This window comes from Cavia porcellus, unplaced genomic scaffold (genome assembly GCF_034190915.1).
Source record: "Cavia porcellus strain 051 isolate PalLab524CR breed Dunkin Hartley unplaced genomic scaffold, mCavPor4.1 scaffold_26, whole genome shotgun sequence".
NCBI classification, from domain to species: Eukaryota; Metazoa; Chordata; class Mammalia; order Rodentia; family Caviidae; genus Cavia; species Cavia porcellus.
The window spans coordinates 54,276,158-54,293,768 of NW_026947509.1; the positions used below are offsets into that span (position 1 = coordinate 54,276,158).

General features: G+C 42.7%; 1 long non-coding RNA gene across 3 annotated transcripts; it reads left to right on the forward strand.

Annotated features, from left to right (window-relative positions):
- The first annotated feature begins 2,713 nt into the window (after nucleotides 1-2,713).
- LOC106029189 (uncharacterized) lies at nucleotides 2,714-16,923 on the forward strand. 3 transcript variants are annotated; one of them, XR_010043584.1, is made up of 3 exons: nucleotides 2,714-3,161; nucleotides 3,863-4,074; nucleotides 12,563-16,923. It is a non-coding gene; the product is annotated as an uncharacterized LOC106029189 (long non-coding RNA). The 3 variants fall into 3 exon arrangements; XR_010043585.1 differs by lacking the exon at nucleotides 12,563-16,923 and adding an exon at nucleotides 9,716-11,697 and having other exon boundaries at nucleotides 2,797-3,161; nucleotides 3,994-4,074; XR_001202858.2 differs by having other exon boundaries at nucleotides 2,798-3,161; nucleotides 3,994-4,074; nucleotides 12,563-16,922.
- Nucleotides 16,924-17,611: the final 688 nt, after the last annotated feature.

The following is a 17,611-nucleotide window of genomic DNA, read 5'->3' on the forward strand; positions in this document are numbered from 1 at the left end:
AAGAAAGCCTGTGAAGACATGACCGTGTTATATGAGTGAATGAGAGAACTGGGACTGCATGAAGAACATGAGTGTATCGACCATGGTACTGGGACTGAGCCAAGAGTCAGGAAACCAAACCTAGTTTCTACTTAGTGGAGCTTTTAGCCCATTTCTGAATAAGCACGAAGATCGAAAAGTCAAAATATAGCAGTTTGCATTATGTGCAGGTTCTCTGAGTCTTTCCTGTCTTCCCATCATACATTTTAGTGCTAAAGATTTCAGGACCTGGAGTATTTGAAATTATAACTGAGGCTAGGATTGCTTTGCTTTGTTTCATACGGTGCTCTGATGGCGGGATTCAAAAGGAATGTGTCCCTTTATACTCAGAAAGATCCTGCAGTGAACATTTATTGTTTTCTTATGGGCCCCAAACCATTTCCTCTCAGTTTTTATGTGTGAAGTCTTCTCTCCTTTATGTTCTGTACTCACAGGGACACTGCCCATTAAGCGGGTACATGGCCCAGTTTGGCCACTCTGCCTGCTTTTTAGGACTTAAGGACCTTTCCTGGCTGGGTACCCTGGAGAAAAGTTCAATGAACCCCTGAAACTTCCAAAGGCCCATTCGTGTTAAGTGATTCCTATAAGCCCTTGAATAATGCTTCTTTAGTCCATCTGTTGTGAGCTCTAAGTCCTCTTCGATCAGGCTTCTACTGGATCAAGAGTGGTCAGACTAAGGCTGAATTCAGTGGGTATCTATTCTAGTATGTAAAGTTTTATTCAAGAAAAACCATGTTCACTTATTTATGAATGTCTTGCTGTTTTCCTCACACAAAGGCAAAGGGAACATTTAGGTGTAATTGTCCACAAAGTTGCAAACATTTTCAGGAAAAAGTTCACAACCTCTTTTCTGGAGTATGAGTTTCCAATGCCATTAGATATTCGTTATACACAATTCATTAGCTTCTGTGCATTCAAGGTTATCTCAGATCGCTTCTATATGTCTTAAGCTTTGCATTTAAGTTTGACTGAAAAAGGCTGTTTGCACCAAAAAATCCTAGCCACTCCAATGTTTTCTCATCTAAGTTCCCAGGATTCTGAATCTCTGTGTTGGCTCTTTGTTATGTTTGTGCAGGGCAGGTTGTTAGAAATTAACTTAAGAACTGAGACATAAATTTGAGTATTTTAAATATCTCTGAATTTTGAAAAATCTCCTTACTCACTCCATGGTTTAGCTTCATCTTCTTCTTTGTAGCCCCCCTTCCCACCAGTCAGCATACTTCGGTTTGTTAGTTGCCCAAGTAACAGTTCCGGCCCCAGTTCTAGCTGTTCTGTGTCTTAGAAACAGTTGGTCACTGTGATGCACAGCTGGTCGCATTGCATAAACCAATCCCGGATTGACAAGCCACTCTGCCTCTGCACTTCCTGTTTACTTATCCCATACAAGCCCTAGACCACAGAGATCAGGGCCTGATATTTTGGGAATGATCTCCATTGGTGCCAGTCTATGGAAATAAACCTGCCTCCAAATCCTGGGTGTTGTTTAGGTGTTTCTGCTTGCCGTTGCAACACAACAACAAAGAGATTGAACTAGGACTTCAAAATTACCTTCCAACACTTGATAAGTTATCTAAACAAAGATAAAAATCAATCAGACATGCAAATACTACTGAAAACAAAAGGTAAAGTGGATCTTAAAAGGAAAGAGCTAACATAGTGTGTAAAGCTTTATGCAAAGGCAGGAGTACACATGCATGTTTGAAAAAGCAAAAACACCTGAATGAGTTTGAATTCTGTCGTGTTTAGAGCCAGAAGAAACCAGATGGCCCACAATGTCTCATTTACATCCCAAACTGAAACCCATGGTAAATAGCTGATTAGTGGGAAACTTGGAGACCGTCCCTAAGCAGAGTTTGTTTTACTTTTTACTGGCAGAATTGTTCCAAAAGCTTGCTTGAAATTACAGTCTAGAAAGTGCCTACTTAAATTCCTTTAAAAAGCAACCCCCTCTCCACCGAGACAAGTTTGGGCCTGTCCACTCACCTCAAACAGACCGTCCAGCTGCACTGTTTGCGATGGCCCCAGGCTGCAGGTAGTTTGAAGCATCGCTATCAGATTGCTTCTCAGTGTTCCCTGTAGACTAAATAGTCCTGACTTGGTCAGCGATTTTCCCCCTCTGCAGGCACTCGTATTAACTGCTTCTACGCAGGGCTGCATCTTCGAGGTTCCATGCTATACTCACTGGGCTGGCTCCTTCTAGGAGCCCCGAGATAGGATCTGGGACTTGCTGGATCCAGGCTCCCTTTTTGTCCCTTTAAAAATATGTTGATGACCATGTGTTGAGAGTTAATGACAATGGTCAGCCCAGAACGCTCAAGCATAAATTTGCAGTTGAGCAAAGGAATTGATGAAATAAACCTAAAAATCCAGGAACTCCATCCTATAATTAAGGCCCACTAATGTATGGACAAAGAAGGTCAGGGAGGCTTACTTCTGGTCTCCACAAATTAAAGGGCTCTAATGATTCCAGAGAATCATTTTCCAAGGAGCACATTAGCTAAGTATTTACTGAGCATCTGCGGCATGCCAGGCATTGTGCCTGGGTGCAAAAGTGATCAAAAGGGTGAAGCTCTCTTGTCCTCACAGTGCTTACAGCTCGCTGGAGGGCATTAGGACAAGAACATGCCACGGAAACTATGCACACAGTTGTAACAGAGTGAATAAGAGATGTGGCAGAAAAAATATGGAGGCCCCTAACTCAGAACTGGTTACAGAAAGAGAAAGGTGGAAGCCGAAGGAGGGGAACCCTCTAAACCAGTTGAAATTATGAAACTTCTCACTGGACTGTGATTTGCCCTCCATGGAACATTTGGGAATGCCAGGAGATATTTTTAGGTACCATAAATCAGAGTTGCTACTGGCATCTAATCTAAAAGTGGAGCCTAGCTGTGCCGCTCCACAGCCTACAAAATAGAAGACAGCCCCCTAGACAAAGAGTTGTCTGGCCCAGAATGTTCACCGCGCTCAGGCTGAGAAACCCCACTGCACCGCTGTGTGAACCGTGAAAGGAGAGGAGCAGCTGCAGGGATCTATTTCTAACTTTCGCCCCACACGCAGGGCAGTGGGGCAAAGAGCAGCTGAAGGGCACGAGCTAGGAGAGACGATTTAATGTGGTCATGCAGGTAAGAGATGAGACGGGAACCCTCCCAAACTCCGCAGCCAGAGGCCCTCCCAGAAAAATACCTCTCCTTGCGCTTAGAACGTCGGAATGCAAGGGCCTCCCGAAAGGCCTTGCAGGGCTGCCGTATCTTAACTGGCGAGGGATGGGAAGCTGACAAGAGAATGAAGTAAAATAACTGTTTTCAGCTACGCGTTCATAATTCTGTTGTGCTCAAGCTGAAAGCATTTCCATAAGAGACTTAGGAGCAAAGTGTTAGCTTGCTTCAGCACAAAATGGTAGGGTACACACACACACACACACACACACACACACACACACACACACAGGACATGATCCCATATATTTGTGGAGCATATTTTACATTTCTTGTGACAGGTGGGATCCTATAATTGAAACAAATGGACAGCTGTTTAGCAAGATAATGTTTTCCATATTATCAGATCAACTTGGAAAACTGATAGTATCTATTATTAAGAAGAGTAATATATATAAGTAAAGTCTCTTTATATTGGACTTCAGCACACAGTGCGCTAAGACCGTAATTGCTACACCTCTCCGCCCTCACTCTGTCCCTGAATAAAGCATCTAATAATACTGTATTATTTATTGAGTACTTAGCCATGCACCAGGCTCCATGCTGAGCATTTTGAGTGTTTTCTCACATAATCTTCCTAATCTTGAGAGCAGCTATTTTTCATGCAGTGTTAAATTTAAGGAAACTAAAACTCCTGGAGTGGAATGGTCATCTGTCTAACGTTGCAACACTAGTCAACTAGCTAGGACTCAACCAGAAAATGAGAACTCCTCTCAAGTGTTCAACTTGACCCCAACAGCCCGGTTTTTCTGCTCAAGAGTGAGCACTTCAAGAAGCCGTCAGGAGCGGGCCTTCCTGCTGAGCGTCCTGGCTCTCTGAGGTAAGGCTGACCACTCACTGAACTCTGGCTCTTCTCCATGTTCTTCAAGGAGTATTTGGGCGCAGCAGGATCCAGCTGTCTAAGTCCTGGCCACTTCACAGCTACACATCCTGCTTCTCCCAAGCACCATCCCCATGGCATTCTAGGAACATGGACAACTTGAAGTCTTGCTCCAGAAATTACATAGCAGAGAGACGATTATAGGTCCTCCAAGACCAACCTTGTAACATAGAGCACATTGAAAAATATTCAGGTCTCACGCTAAACTAAAGAAGAGGGTTAGGATTCTTTCCAGACATGCAGACCCGGAACAGATCTCAGTGGTTCTGTTTGTTTGTTCCCCGGTGATACGCTCAGGATGTTTTCTAGCTCCTCCACAGATAAGAACTTCTTATCACCCTTGGCCCTTTAACATGTTTTCCTATTTTTCATTTACAAGTGTGTGCTTTTCCTGCTCTTGGCCACTCATCCTGTGAGCCCAGCCAAGTGTCTCCAGGCTTTCAAGGAGCTGTGCAGTAGTACCCTGGGACTCATCTCTCCATGAACACACCCGGGCCACAAAATACAGTCCTTTCCTCCTCTGAACCCGAACTTCATTTCCCCCAATCACATCACCCTAGAGCATGTCAAGCCCTAGACAGGGGACCCACATGGCACAAAGTCTTATGTCCACAAGAGCCAACTCACTAGACATAGCTGAGTTGAGTCACAGTTGCTAGGAACCAGGCATGCTTACTCCACCATTGAGGCTGCCATATTTCTTCCAAAGTTCTAGATATAGGTTTTGCAAGACCTGGACTCCCACATTTCTTTCCAAGAGGTCACCTTTTTTTCAGGTAAAAACTATGACCAAATTCATGTTCAAAATCTACCACTAGAAACATCCCATAGTAGGATGCAAAGGTGAAGATTAAGAAACAAATCCGTGCTTTCTCTGGTTCCCTCTCTTGGACCCAGGAGGTCATGTGTGGTCCATATATGGTATATACAGTACTCTCTTAGAAAGAGTGGTCTCTTACTTCACTCCTTAGGAAAACATTGTATTAATTTTCTGGGGTCACTAAAGCAAATGACTACATACTTGGTGGTTTAAGCAGCAGCAGAAATGAGTTCTGTTATAATTCTGGAGAGTAGAATCCTGAAATCATTTTCACTGAAGTGAAATCAAGGCATACCCATTCTAGGGACTCTAGGAGAGGATCTGTTCCTTGACTCTTTCAACTTCTGGAGTCTGTCTGCATTCCTTGGCTTGTGGCCACATCATATCCACATGTCCCTCTGCTTTATCACATTGTATTGTCAGTGTGTGTCTACACCTCTTTATATAAGGGCACTTGTGATGGTGTCGCTGGAAGCCCATTAAATAACACTGGAAATTAAAACTAAAGCACAAATTCCCAAGTAAAAAAAGTTTTAAATGGGAAGTTAGAGGAAAGATAGAAAAAGACACCAGGTTAAGCACCGGGAGGGGCACCCTCTGATGGAGGGATTCAGACTTGCCCACCACAAAGATGAGAGGTCAGATCAGCTTTTGAGGATTAACTGGTAAGCTGGTGTATGTTTCATTTTTTATGCTCAGAAGTTAAAGACATACATTGTCTAGCATCTGAACTGTACTTGTATTACCACTATTTATCACAGTATTCTTCGTCCTCAGAATTCTTGCTGTTTGGGGCTGTAATGGGCCCTTCTGTGCACAGTGGAATGCTTAGCAGTTTACAAAAAATAAAAAACAAAAACATAAGAAACCTAGTTAGAACTGAATTTCAGACATATGATAGATTTTTTAAAGAATAAAAACAGTCTGTACAACATTTGAAACCTAATGATTAAAAACATCATTCCTGGTCTACCTGAAATTTATATGCCACAGTTTTCCCGTCATCCACTCACCAACTCCATCTAGATACTAGTAGCTCACACTTGTCCCTGATTTTGACAGCAGAAGATATCCCTGTCCCATTGCCAGATGCCCTGGGAAAGTGAAAATCATTTCTTGTTGGGAACCGCTGACCCACTTAACAAAACAAACAAGTGAAAACTCTTGCAAAATGGGAAAGAGCAAGAGGAATTGTGTGGAGCTACTTAGAAACACAAGCACCATGGCCGTTTGCTGCTGAGCTGCAAGGCTCACGGGCACTGCCCTGGGTGGACTGGAGCGGCACGGCTGATGGGACAGGTGGGAGAAGGTGGTCTCCTTGGAAGGGTCCTGCCCAGCCCTGTCCTTTCAGGACGGGACCAGGCACGCTCTCCCATCCCCCTCTCACCCACTAATTTACTTTAATTATTCTCCCCACCACCACCTCTCTTCGTCCTCCGGCTTTTCTTAGGAGTAAGTGGCTTTCTCAGGCAGCCTGCAGACAACTGTCTGGCTGAGCCGGGTTGTGAGGTCCCTCCGCAGAGACACTTTTCCTTGGACATGTTCCTACTGGTAGAAAAAGCTGAACAAAGAGCGGCTAAACAGGGAGAGGCCTCTTTCTGACTCTTTCTTTTCTTCCCTGCATCTCAGCCTCCCTGCGCCTGAAGAACACTTAGCGTGTGTCGTATCTGTGGCCCATCCCGCCTTTCTATATTGATAACCAGGGACTCGCTCTCCCCACTGCCAGCTGCCTCTGCACTGTATCAAATTTGGCTTTCAAAAGTTGTCTCCAAATATAAGCCTGGTGTGCACACAACAGAGATAGCAATCGGGCGCACATATTGTATGTCTATATAAACAAAGCCGTGTGTATTTATAGACCCGTATCAATGACAGATCTATATGGAGATATAATGGGGGTTTTACAGATGGGGGGAAAAAAGCGGAGGCTTTGAAGTCTCTGACCCAAAATAAAATAAAATACCAATAATGCTCAGCAACAAATCCCTTAATAAGGGCAGGCTTTTATCTAGCCCCAGGCTGGTGAGGTCTGAAGGGGAGATATGTTTGGGAGGGGCCTGATCTTCATGGAATGGAGGGAGGATTTAGGCTCTGTTTGAGAATCCTCTGGTAAAGGAGGAGTGTTTCGTTGTTCACTGCTGTATTCTTAGTTGCTTGGTCATTAACACTATTTTCAAAGGGTTTGTATTAACCAGCTACGCAAGGCCTTAGCGAGCAGTCCAAAAGCAGGGTCAGCACTTAGCAAGGGCTTCAAGAACTAAGAAATTCAGCTATACCAAACATCACTCCTGGAAATCAGAGACGTGTATAAAATGTATGGGTTGGGGAATACAGACATAGAAAACAGAGAAACATGCAATAAGAATGATACAAAAAGCACTTCGTTTTTAGGGTGAATCATTTGGGTACATAATCAGCCAGTTATTCAAGGATAGCAGCAGAACATGGTATCAGGACAGACAGCAAACAGAGGGAGGGCACCACTTCTGCAGAGAGACGCATACACAGCCCCCCATTCCAGCTCCAGCAGTCCTGGAAGACCCCCTCCTCAGCCACCAACGAGAGAGAGCATTTCAGTATTTCAGATGTTCACATCCTGGGAATAGGGACTTGGGTCTCTTTTGCTTGTTTCTTTGTTTGTTTACAGAGATAAAAATTATATGCCCTGAAATATGCAAATTATAATTATGCAGTGAGATAAGTTTGGACAAATGTGTACACCCGTGAGGCCAGCACCCCAGCCGGCCACGCGCAGAACACTTCTGTTACCCCAGGAAAGTCCCCTGGGCCAGTCATGCGCTGTGGCCAGCTCCCCATTCTTTCCCAAGCCAGTTTATGGTGCATCTCTGCTCCTGCCTCTTCCCACTGATTCTCCAGTCTCTCAGAGGCAAATTAGGATGGCTTTGCACTCCTGAAATTCATGATGATGAAATTATTTTTTATCTTGTTTTTTTTCCATTAACTTAATGTCTGTAAAGTTGGCTTTTCGGTAGTGTGTTCCTTTTTATTGTTGAGTAATATTTCATTTTCTGAATATGCTGTATGTTATCTCATTTTTTGTTGAAAGATATTTGATTTGTTCTTGATTTTTAACCTATCCTATACACATTTTTGTGCAAATATTTTATGATCATATCCTTTCTTTTCTTTTGGATGAAAATCTAGGAATGGGTCATGGAGTAATAGTTTAACTTTATAAGAAACTGCCAGAAGACACAATGCATACAGGAACCAATTCCCCATGATGAATGTGTGTTTGAAATATATACCAGCATTTAAAACAGAATAGTACTTAGTGATGTGCAAAAATTTTAGGTTTGTTTAATATTCCTTTATTATTCTTTACACGTAGGATTTTTTAGTGATATTTCCCATTTTGTTCTCGATGTTAATACTTTGCTCTAACCTTCTTGATCATTTTTTGCCTCCAAGTGTTTAATCAATTTACTTGACCTGTTGGAGAACTTTTACTTATTCTACTTAATCAAAGTTGCTCATTTCAACTTCCTGAGGTAGAAGGTTAAATCAATGATTATAAAAATTTTCTTTTTAAGCCAGGCCAGGTGTGGATGCCTCTAATCCCAACACTTAAGAGGCTGAGACAGGAGGATCACCATGAGTTTGAGGCCAAAGTGGGCTTCATAAAATGAGTCTAAGTCCAACCTGAACTAATCGTAAGGATCTGACTCAAAAAAATCTTTTCTAGTATGAGCGTTTCAAGATAAGAAATTCCTACTGATAATGCTTTAGCTGTATCAAAAGTTTTTGTGAATTGTAATTTTAATATCAGCTCAGAATATTTTAGTGACTTTTATTTGTGTATTATTTAGAATCATTGGGATTAATTTTGTAATTTTTGTGGATTTCTACATATCATGTGATTTCTTTTGGTTTTTTTTTAGCCTTTAGCTGGTTTGTCTTGTTTTTACCATACAGCATAATCACATTCATCATGGGAAATTTGTACCTGTACATAATATATTTTAAGTTTTCCCATCCCCCTCCCTGTTTTTCAGTCCTTCTCCTCTCCCTTTTTAACTTTGTTTCTATTATTTATTTTTTTAAATTTTTCATCCCTATTCCCTCTCCCTCCCTTTCTCATTCCCATCCTCTACTCCCCTTTCCATATAAATATTTTCATCCATTTTGCCTTTATTTACACTTTCAGTTTCTCACACAAGAGAAACAGTGTGATTTTAAAACACACATTTATTGCATTTAAAATTATGTTCTTAGGGTGCATCCATTTACCTAAAAATGCCTGAAGACTATCCTTCTTTATGGCAGTATAGTATTTCACTGTGAATAAAAATCACATTTTCCTTATCCATTCATCCATTGATGGGTATCTGGGCTATTTCCGAGATTTAGCTGTTACAAACTGTGCTGCTATAAACATGTTGTGTGCATATATTGCTATGGATGATGCTTTTAACTCTTTGGAAGATACCTAAACGAATACCTGGGTCAAATGGAACCTGTAGTGTGGGTTTTTTGAAGAATCTCCACACTGATCTCTGTATTAGTTATGCCAATTTACACTCCTGCCAACAGTGGAGAAGGGTTTTTTCCTCACAGCCTTGTCAGCGTTTGCTATTGGTCTATTTCTTGATGATAGGCATTCCGTCTGGAATCTCAGTGTTTCTTCAATTTGCATTTCTGGGAATGGTTATTGCTGTGGAAAATGTTTTCATATATTGATTTGTTGTTTCTACTTCTTAATCTGAAAACTATCTACTCATTTCACATGCCCGTTTTTAGATCCCTGGGATTAAATACTCTGGGGTCAAAATTTAAAAAGAGATGAGACGAAAAAAGAGAAATAAAGAGAAACAGATGAGAAGCAAAGCTGAAGAGCAGAGGAAGATCATCCGAGCCTCGGGAACCCGGTGGAGAAGACAGAAGAAAAGAAAGCAGGAGAAGACGAAACAAATCAGCTGAAAACAAAAACACTCACGACATAACAAATACGATCAACAAACCCACAAAGCACAAAAGCAGTAAAATGTGACTTCGAGCCTGTGGCTGCCGTGTGGTGTGTACAGTTTAATAGCCGTCTCCGTGTCCTCCGGGAGACACAGGAGCGCCTCGCCCAGGGCTGGGTCATCTGGGAAAGCTGGAGTGGACTGAGGGCCGCCGGGCGCTGGACGCTCCCAGCAAGTGCGGAGCAGGGTCAGCATGGGGTGCCGGTTCCGATGTTCTCAGCGGCACAGAAATTCAGACTGAGCCCGGCCTCTGGCCGGTGGGGCCGAGCTGGTCAGCCTCCAGACACGCCGGCTGTCCCTTGCCAGGCTAACCTTCTCTCGCTGACCTCGACGTCTGCCACCGTGGCCCCTCGCCCAGGCACTGTGCGGTTTCAACACTGGGCGCCCTGGGATGAGGTCACCCCACTCCCAAGGTCAGTTGGCCCTCTCTACAAAGTCATCTGACCAGGCGCCTCCAGGGGAGCTGGAGTCTCTCCAGTGCACAGTATCCATGGCATCCTCCTCCGTCCCACTGGGACGTCTCTCCCCGCAGGCCTCTGGAGTCCCACGCTCTCCGTGTCTGTGCAGAGTTCATCTCCCTCTCCTGAGCTGCGGACGAAGTGCACATTACCTTCCTTTCTCTGCCTTGCAGTCCGTCTCTTCACTCTCTTCAAGGCCTTCGATTTTCCTGTTAGGCCTTTCTGCCTGGACAGTGGGTGGTTTTGATGTCCACCCCGCACATCAAGGCTATAAACTTTAGGAGGAGGGTCCTGATCAGTCAAAAGTGGCAATGTGGACTTTATTACTTTCACGATGAAGTAGAATTGGATAAAACTCTGACCTTCAGTCAGAAGGGTATTGTGCCCAAGCCTGTTAGAAAGATTTCCTGTCTTTTACAAATCTTCAGCAGAAGAAAGCTGCTAGGGACTGGGGATTTAGCTCAGCGGCATAAGCGCCTACCTTGCAAGCAGGCAGTTATGAGTTCGATCCCTGGTACCGATAAAAAGGAAGAAGATTAAAAAAAAAAAAAAGAGAGAGAGAGAGAGAGCTTCTGCTGGAATTTGTGACATCTTTTGGTGATGTCTGGAACTTCAGCAGCCAAACTGTGACCATGAGATAGTGCTGATTGACTGAGCAAAAGGAGAAGAGGGGGAAAAACTCAGATCTCAGATCTCTGACAAGATGTTGGCGTCACTGAATGAATTCATTTTAAAGCCACCCTAACTTTGAAATGGAAACTTGATGTATAATGTGTTTATTATTTATACTACTTACAACTATGTCAAATAGTAATTTAACTGGAGCAAAAAACAAGAAACTCAAGCATTTTATTTTAATTTATTTTACCTTATTATACGCCTTTTCTCCCAATATATATCCAAATATGTTCTTTCTCTGCTTGTTAATACACGACTGTATATTTGGGGAGGGAAAAATCAGGCAAGTATATCTTTAAAACATCCAAAAGCAGCTGACAGGTTGGTAGCTATCTAACGCCCGTGATACATGGCTGAATGCCTCACCTCACAGTCCTGTGTGTGCAGACTTCAATCATGCCTGCTAAATCCCAGCTTTTAAAGTTGAATTTAAAGTAACATCCAAGGCTGTGTACATTGGCTGCAGATTCCTTCCCATATTCTTCCTGGGAGTTGCCCACCAATGACATGAGAATGCCTCTCTATAATAAGGTGGCTTTTTTCCTCTTTTAAATAGCTGCTTATTAAGGCAGAGGTTCTAATATTAACCTACCATTTCAATGAATAAAGCCATTGGCTGTCTCTGCACAAACTGAAGGGTCTGGATGTATTTCTGCACTTTTCCTCAATGCCGTACAGAAACTTAAAATAACATTCCCCGCCCCCTTCCCCTTTAACTCCACGCAACCGCAACAGAATGTGCAGTGTTGGTTTGGGGCTGCAGCCCTGGCACATGTTTGGTTCAATTTTATTTTCCATGCTTAAATGATGTTGGTTCCTTTCCCTTTCACTTCGGATGTAAGGCAGGAAGTGAGTATTGTTTTATAACTGTGGCACAGTGGTGTCCTGCCCAAGGTTGTCTGTAGACAGCAGGGAAGCAGGATACTAGAGGTGAAAAATATGGCAAAGGAGTGTCCTGGGAAAGTGTCTCAGAGCTCAGGGATGTAACTGCAGCGTCTGGGATCTACAAGAAAAAAGGAAGAAGGTTTGTCTCTTGGTTACATTAGACTGCTTTGGTTTGTACCGAAGAGCGGAGGCAGCAGTGGACGGATGGGTGGGGTGGGTGTGGCAACTTACAGAAAATCTGTTTTTGTGCCTAGACGACAATAGATTTTTATATATGGGACAGAGTGTGGAATCCCATTAACTTTTCTGAGAATTGAAAATTGGGCTTTATTCAATTTTCTCCCTTTGTAAAGGAGAAGACAGAGCCGGGAGGATAAAGGGAAGACAGCAGAAAGGAGCAGAGAGGAGGATTTGCTCACTCTCTTCATGACAGAGAGACAGTGAGATTCAGAGTCAGGAAGAGGGGAAGTGAATCATCCAAGGTCAGCTCACAGCTGAGAGCTGAAGCGGCCTCTTGGTGTGGATCCCGGGCCGGCCTTGTCATTGTGTGACTGCAGGGAAGTTGTTTTGGCTAATTTGTTTGCTTGTTTTCTTTTTAACAGAATCCAGGGGAGTTTTGCCACCTTGCTGACTCTGCATCCCCTTAGTCTGCAGTGGGCATCAGCAAAGCATGCTTTGCCTCAGCTGGCTGGGAACAATAGATGAACAAGACCTAAACGAGCTGGGAACTAGCTGCATACTACATCCTCAAATAATTCAGACTGTGCGATGCTCAGGAGGAAATCATGCACAGCGTGCTGGCTAGCCTTGCTCTCCTTTCCTTCCTGTATGCTCATCCTTCCAAGTGTCCCACTTAATGTTAACAAAATACTAGAGATTCATCCACGCAGAAAGCATAGACCAGAGCCTTCTACCTGGGAATCTTAATTCTGAAGGAAGGAATAACACATCAGTTTACCTACAAAGCGTTTGTGGAACACTCTGTCTTGTGCCCCATCTTGGATTTTGCTAGATTTGAGCTTCCCTAGGAGCTTTTTTCGTTTCTTTCTCTCATCTTAGCTCTTTTCTTACAAGAAGAATGTAATCTGCCAGACATGGGCTTAAGTGACGTGTGACTGAAGACTGGCCATGCACGGGGGATAGATTTTAACATCCACCTGCTTGTTAATGGACTTGGTGAAAAGACTAGGCAAGATAATATTCATTTTTAGTAGACAAGACAAAGATCAGATTGTGGAGAGGTGATGAGAGAGTCCTCTATAAGCAGAATTGGAGACTCTTAAGTATCAGATATCTTGGGCCCGGCAGTCTCCACAAATCCACGAGTATTTGCGCCTCTCTCCCCATCACTGCCTCTAATAGGTTAGATAACAAAGGCCAGAGTCACATCTCAGAAGGTGATCACGGCAAGAAAGCACAGCTGTTACCTGACTCCTATTAAGCCATCGTTGGGGTTTAGCCCGAGGCACGTGCAGAAGGACATGAAGGAATTATCAGAGAGCAAGCCCTGGTGGAAATGAAATACTGAGAAGATGTGATATGGGGCATCAGCCTCTTGCCATAGGCTGATTCATTAACTCTCTACTCTCCTCTGAGCGGTAATTCTCGTGCTCATTTTACAAGTGGGCAAGAAGCCATGGTGTGTCCAGCATGCTCTGGCAACTCACCTCCTGGTCGCTGATCCCTCCACACTCTCTGTCTTCAGGAGTGATCCAGACACTTGTGCAAATTTGCACAGCTTCCTGGCCTGCCTGCCACTTCCTGCAGTCTACAATTCTCTCTCTCTGCAAGTCTCAGCAGAAATGCAAGAGGAGAGATCCCTGGGCACAGAGGGAGAAGCAGGCCCAGGCAAATGAAGTGCCCAGGAGAGCCCAGGAGGGGGCCGGAGGGCTTGAGAAGAAGGCAGGACTGGAAACAAAAACAAAATTAGCCCTTCGCTCATTACCCTGACTCAGCTGCATTCATGTGTGGTGGAGGAAATTGGGGCTTTGGGCAGGAGAATGTGCTTTAAGATCCCAAGTGGAAGAGAACTCGGCCCTCAGCCTCAAACCGCCATGAATCCCTTCTGCTGCAGGCCAAGAGCTGGAGTGAGGGACCTGAGGCCCCACTGTGCCCCGTGCTCCGGGAGTCTCAGCCTGAAAGGAAACACTCCTCTGTTATCTGTGGTTTTCAGTTCTTTCTCCCGTTTGGAAGTGGAGGGAAAAATCATAATAATCTTTTGTGGGATTGGGAGGGCCCGTGGGCTGTTGGGGCCAGAGTAAGCAAAATGAAAGGACGTTGCAGCAAATGGTTCTGCCTTGCTAAGCAAAAGACTCAGAAAGGGGAACAGAGGAACCCTGAAGGTGAAAGCTAAGTCGGCAGTCCGAAAACTTGTCCAATAGATCATTTCTGGGCAGGCACCATAACGAAGCACAGAGAACTTTCTTCTTATTATTATTTTGTTGCCTTTTCTTAACCTTTTTGATTTTCTTAATAATGAAAGTAGAAAATTATATACTGTACTTGAATTAACAAGGTATGATTGATGTATAAAGTGAATAATTTTTTAGTTTTTTATTTAAAGAGGAGAAAAAGAAAAAAGCAAAACAAAGAGTAGAGATAATATATAATTTCAAAAAAAAACAGTAAGAAATCACTAGTTGGTAAATTACATATTATCCTCTTAGAAATAGTTGTTCAACTTAGAACATTAAATCTTACAAAGTGTACAATCAGATAGTGAGACTGCAAACAGAGTGAATAATTTTTAAAACTCACTACTATAAAAGACACATTGCTGTTAATCCCCCTCAAAATACTTTCCTTCACGAAGCACAAATTCATCCCATTATTCTTGCTTTCTGAAGCAGTCCTGGAAGTCCTTCTTTGGAAGTGTCTTTCTGAATATGATCAAAAGTAATTTGAATGCTTCTGCCCAATGGAAATCCCTGCCTGCAAAAAATGTGGTGAATCTCATCCCCCTTATTCACTGGATTTGTTGTGTGCAACTTCTTCCTCAAAGTAAAAGTGACCATGAAAAGTAAATGTGTGGAATCAGTTTCAGACATTGAAATGCCGGTTACAATGGGATTAAAGACTCAAGAAAGAGGACTCCCAGAAGTGCTTCAGAATGTGGCAAGAGCAATGGGATTATGTGTAACTGAATCAAGACTGCAATATTTTGAGGGGGATTAATGGCGATAGGTCTTTAATAAATTTTAAAATTTTAAACATTCACAAGATTTCATGTTACATTCATGCTTTACATAAAGAAATAAAAATTAGTTCCCCGATTCTACCTTTGGAGGAAGCCAAGTTGAATAATGACGTGCAGCCCTCAGCACGTCCTGTTACCTAAAACTTTAGGACTTGGCCCTGTTTTAGGAGGGCCAAGAATACAGGTGCTGAGAAATGCCTTTGGATAGGAGAAAAGCTCTCCACGTAGCTGAGATGGCTGGGCCAGTGACTGTGGAAATACTGGCAAGGTAGCAGACCCTTAAAGACTGACGAGACCAGACATTCTGAAGAGAGGGGCGAACGAGGTTCATGGCGTTCCAAGATGCTTGTATTTGAATTTTCTTTCTCATAGAAGCGCAAATGAACAGGTCCTCACAGACCAGGGATCAAGGTTTACTTGCGTATTCCCATCAATAGTCATCCAGCCTTACTTTCTGCTTCTGAGTCCAGAAACCACGTTTGGAACTCGATCATGAAAAGCCTGTCTCACCGCCTCACAACAACCCCACTTTACTGTCTCACAATGTACTTCCTAACAGGTTCTCTTTAACATCCTTTTCATATTTTATATCATGACATTTCTACATAGTGGTTCTCTTTTCTGTCTGCACAAACTGAAGCAACCTAATGACAAGGACTGAGTTTTATTTATTTTTGCCGATAGAACGGGTTACTAACTAATTCAAGAAAATAATAAACTTCTACCAGACCTTTCTATTGAAGACAGAAAGTCGGACCTGGAACCTCTTCGTGGGCTTCACATTTTTCTCTGGATATACTAAATCCTACAGGTGCTTTTCCTGTGACCCCTCTACCAGGTGGGGAAGAGATTCCTGTTTTCCCCTCAATGTGAATCTATTTGGCCCATGTAATAATGATGAAATACAGTGAGTGTAAAGGGTACATTTCCAACTGAATTTCTATGCTAAGGTCACCTTCTATTGAAATAATTTGAAAGAAAAACAAAGCATCCCAAGTGTAGTCCCTCACCTCCATGGAAAACTCAGGAAAGTGTCGGGTCCACACTAACATACAAAACACAAGACAGGCTGCATGTATGTCTTCTGTGAATTATCTTTAATTCTACAAAACTACATCACGGTAGGGTAAAATCTACAATGCTTTGCAGAAAAAGAATGTCCTTTGTAGGAAACAAGAGTGTTATGCTCAGGAAACCCTCTCTGATGTAGAAGCATTTCTCAATAAAATAGTGAGGCTTAAAAAATAAATATTACATTTTCAGCTTGAAAATTTTTCTCACTGATACACTTTAGAGAACTGAGAAAAGTGAAGAAAAAAACTTAAAAATTAGAAAATACATATTGACTGGATTTAGCATTAATTCTGCTAATCATAGTTTTATCTCTAATAAATATGGTTACAAAACAAGCCAATGTTATTTTGGGGGTTGAAAATATACTTTATAGCCAAAGGTAGCAGCACACGCCTGGAGTCCTCACACTGGGGAGTGTGAGGCAGAGGACTGTTGCAAGTTCGAGGCCGTCTGCGCTACAGAGTGAGTGCAAAGCCAGCCCAAAACACAAAGGAGGCCCTGTATCCAAAAAACAACAAAAAAACAGAAACTATATTTTATACAGATGCAAATTTTTATAAAAGGAATTATCAGTGGAAATTACAGACATTTTAATAAAGATTGGGCAGGCAAATAAAAACATCCTAAATGAAAAGTATTATATAAGTTTTACATAAAGCTAATCATAGAGAAATTATTCAAAGGCTATCTTTGGAAGACATAAACCTAACTACTAATAAAATAAACACAAATCATTAACCTTAGTACCGAGAAAGCAAAGTCATATAGCAACAGGTGAAAAATGAGAAAGTAATGTAAGGATGGCAAACACAGAATCAAGAATAATGAGAGCTACAGAAAAGTTGCAGTGTATTTGAATTTATCATTATGGATGAATTCGGGCTGACACTTGCAGCGTACACTACTGTCTACAACGCGTCAGGCTTTGCCTGGTGCCTTGCGTCTGTTCCTTTGTTAATGATTCTTTATAGCAACCTTGGAAGAGTTCGGAGCAGGAGCAGGAATGTCCCCCAAAGGCCTCGTGTGCTCACAGTGAGGCCCTTGGAAGTGGCAGGATGAGGAGGGTTTATGGCTGACTTGCTCCTGAGAGGCATGAGCCGGGCGTGATCTGGAGGGGTACAGGCTTCCCACTGTGACTCCAGAAGCTTTTAGGCCACCAATGCCACCATGCCCCTCCTCCCTGCCTTTGCTGGCTTGGAAACAGCTGATCACTGACTCTAGCCATGAATCAAGATAAATTTCTTTTTAAATAGTGATAAGAAAGTGACTAAGACAGTAACAGTATTATAAGATTACAAAAGAATCAACAGGAACACAAAGAAAACAAATTGTTCTGTGATCAAACAGGCTTAAGGAGAAGATTCAAGATCTAAGTTGTGGC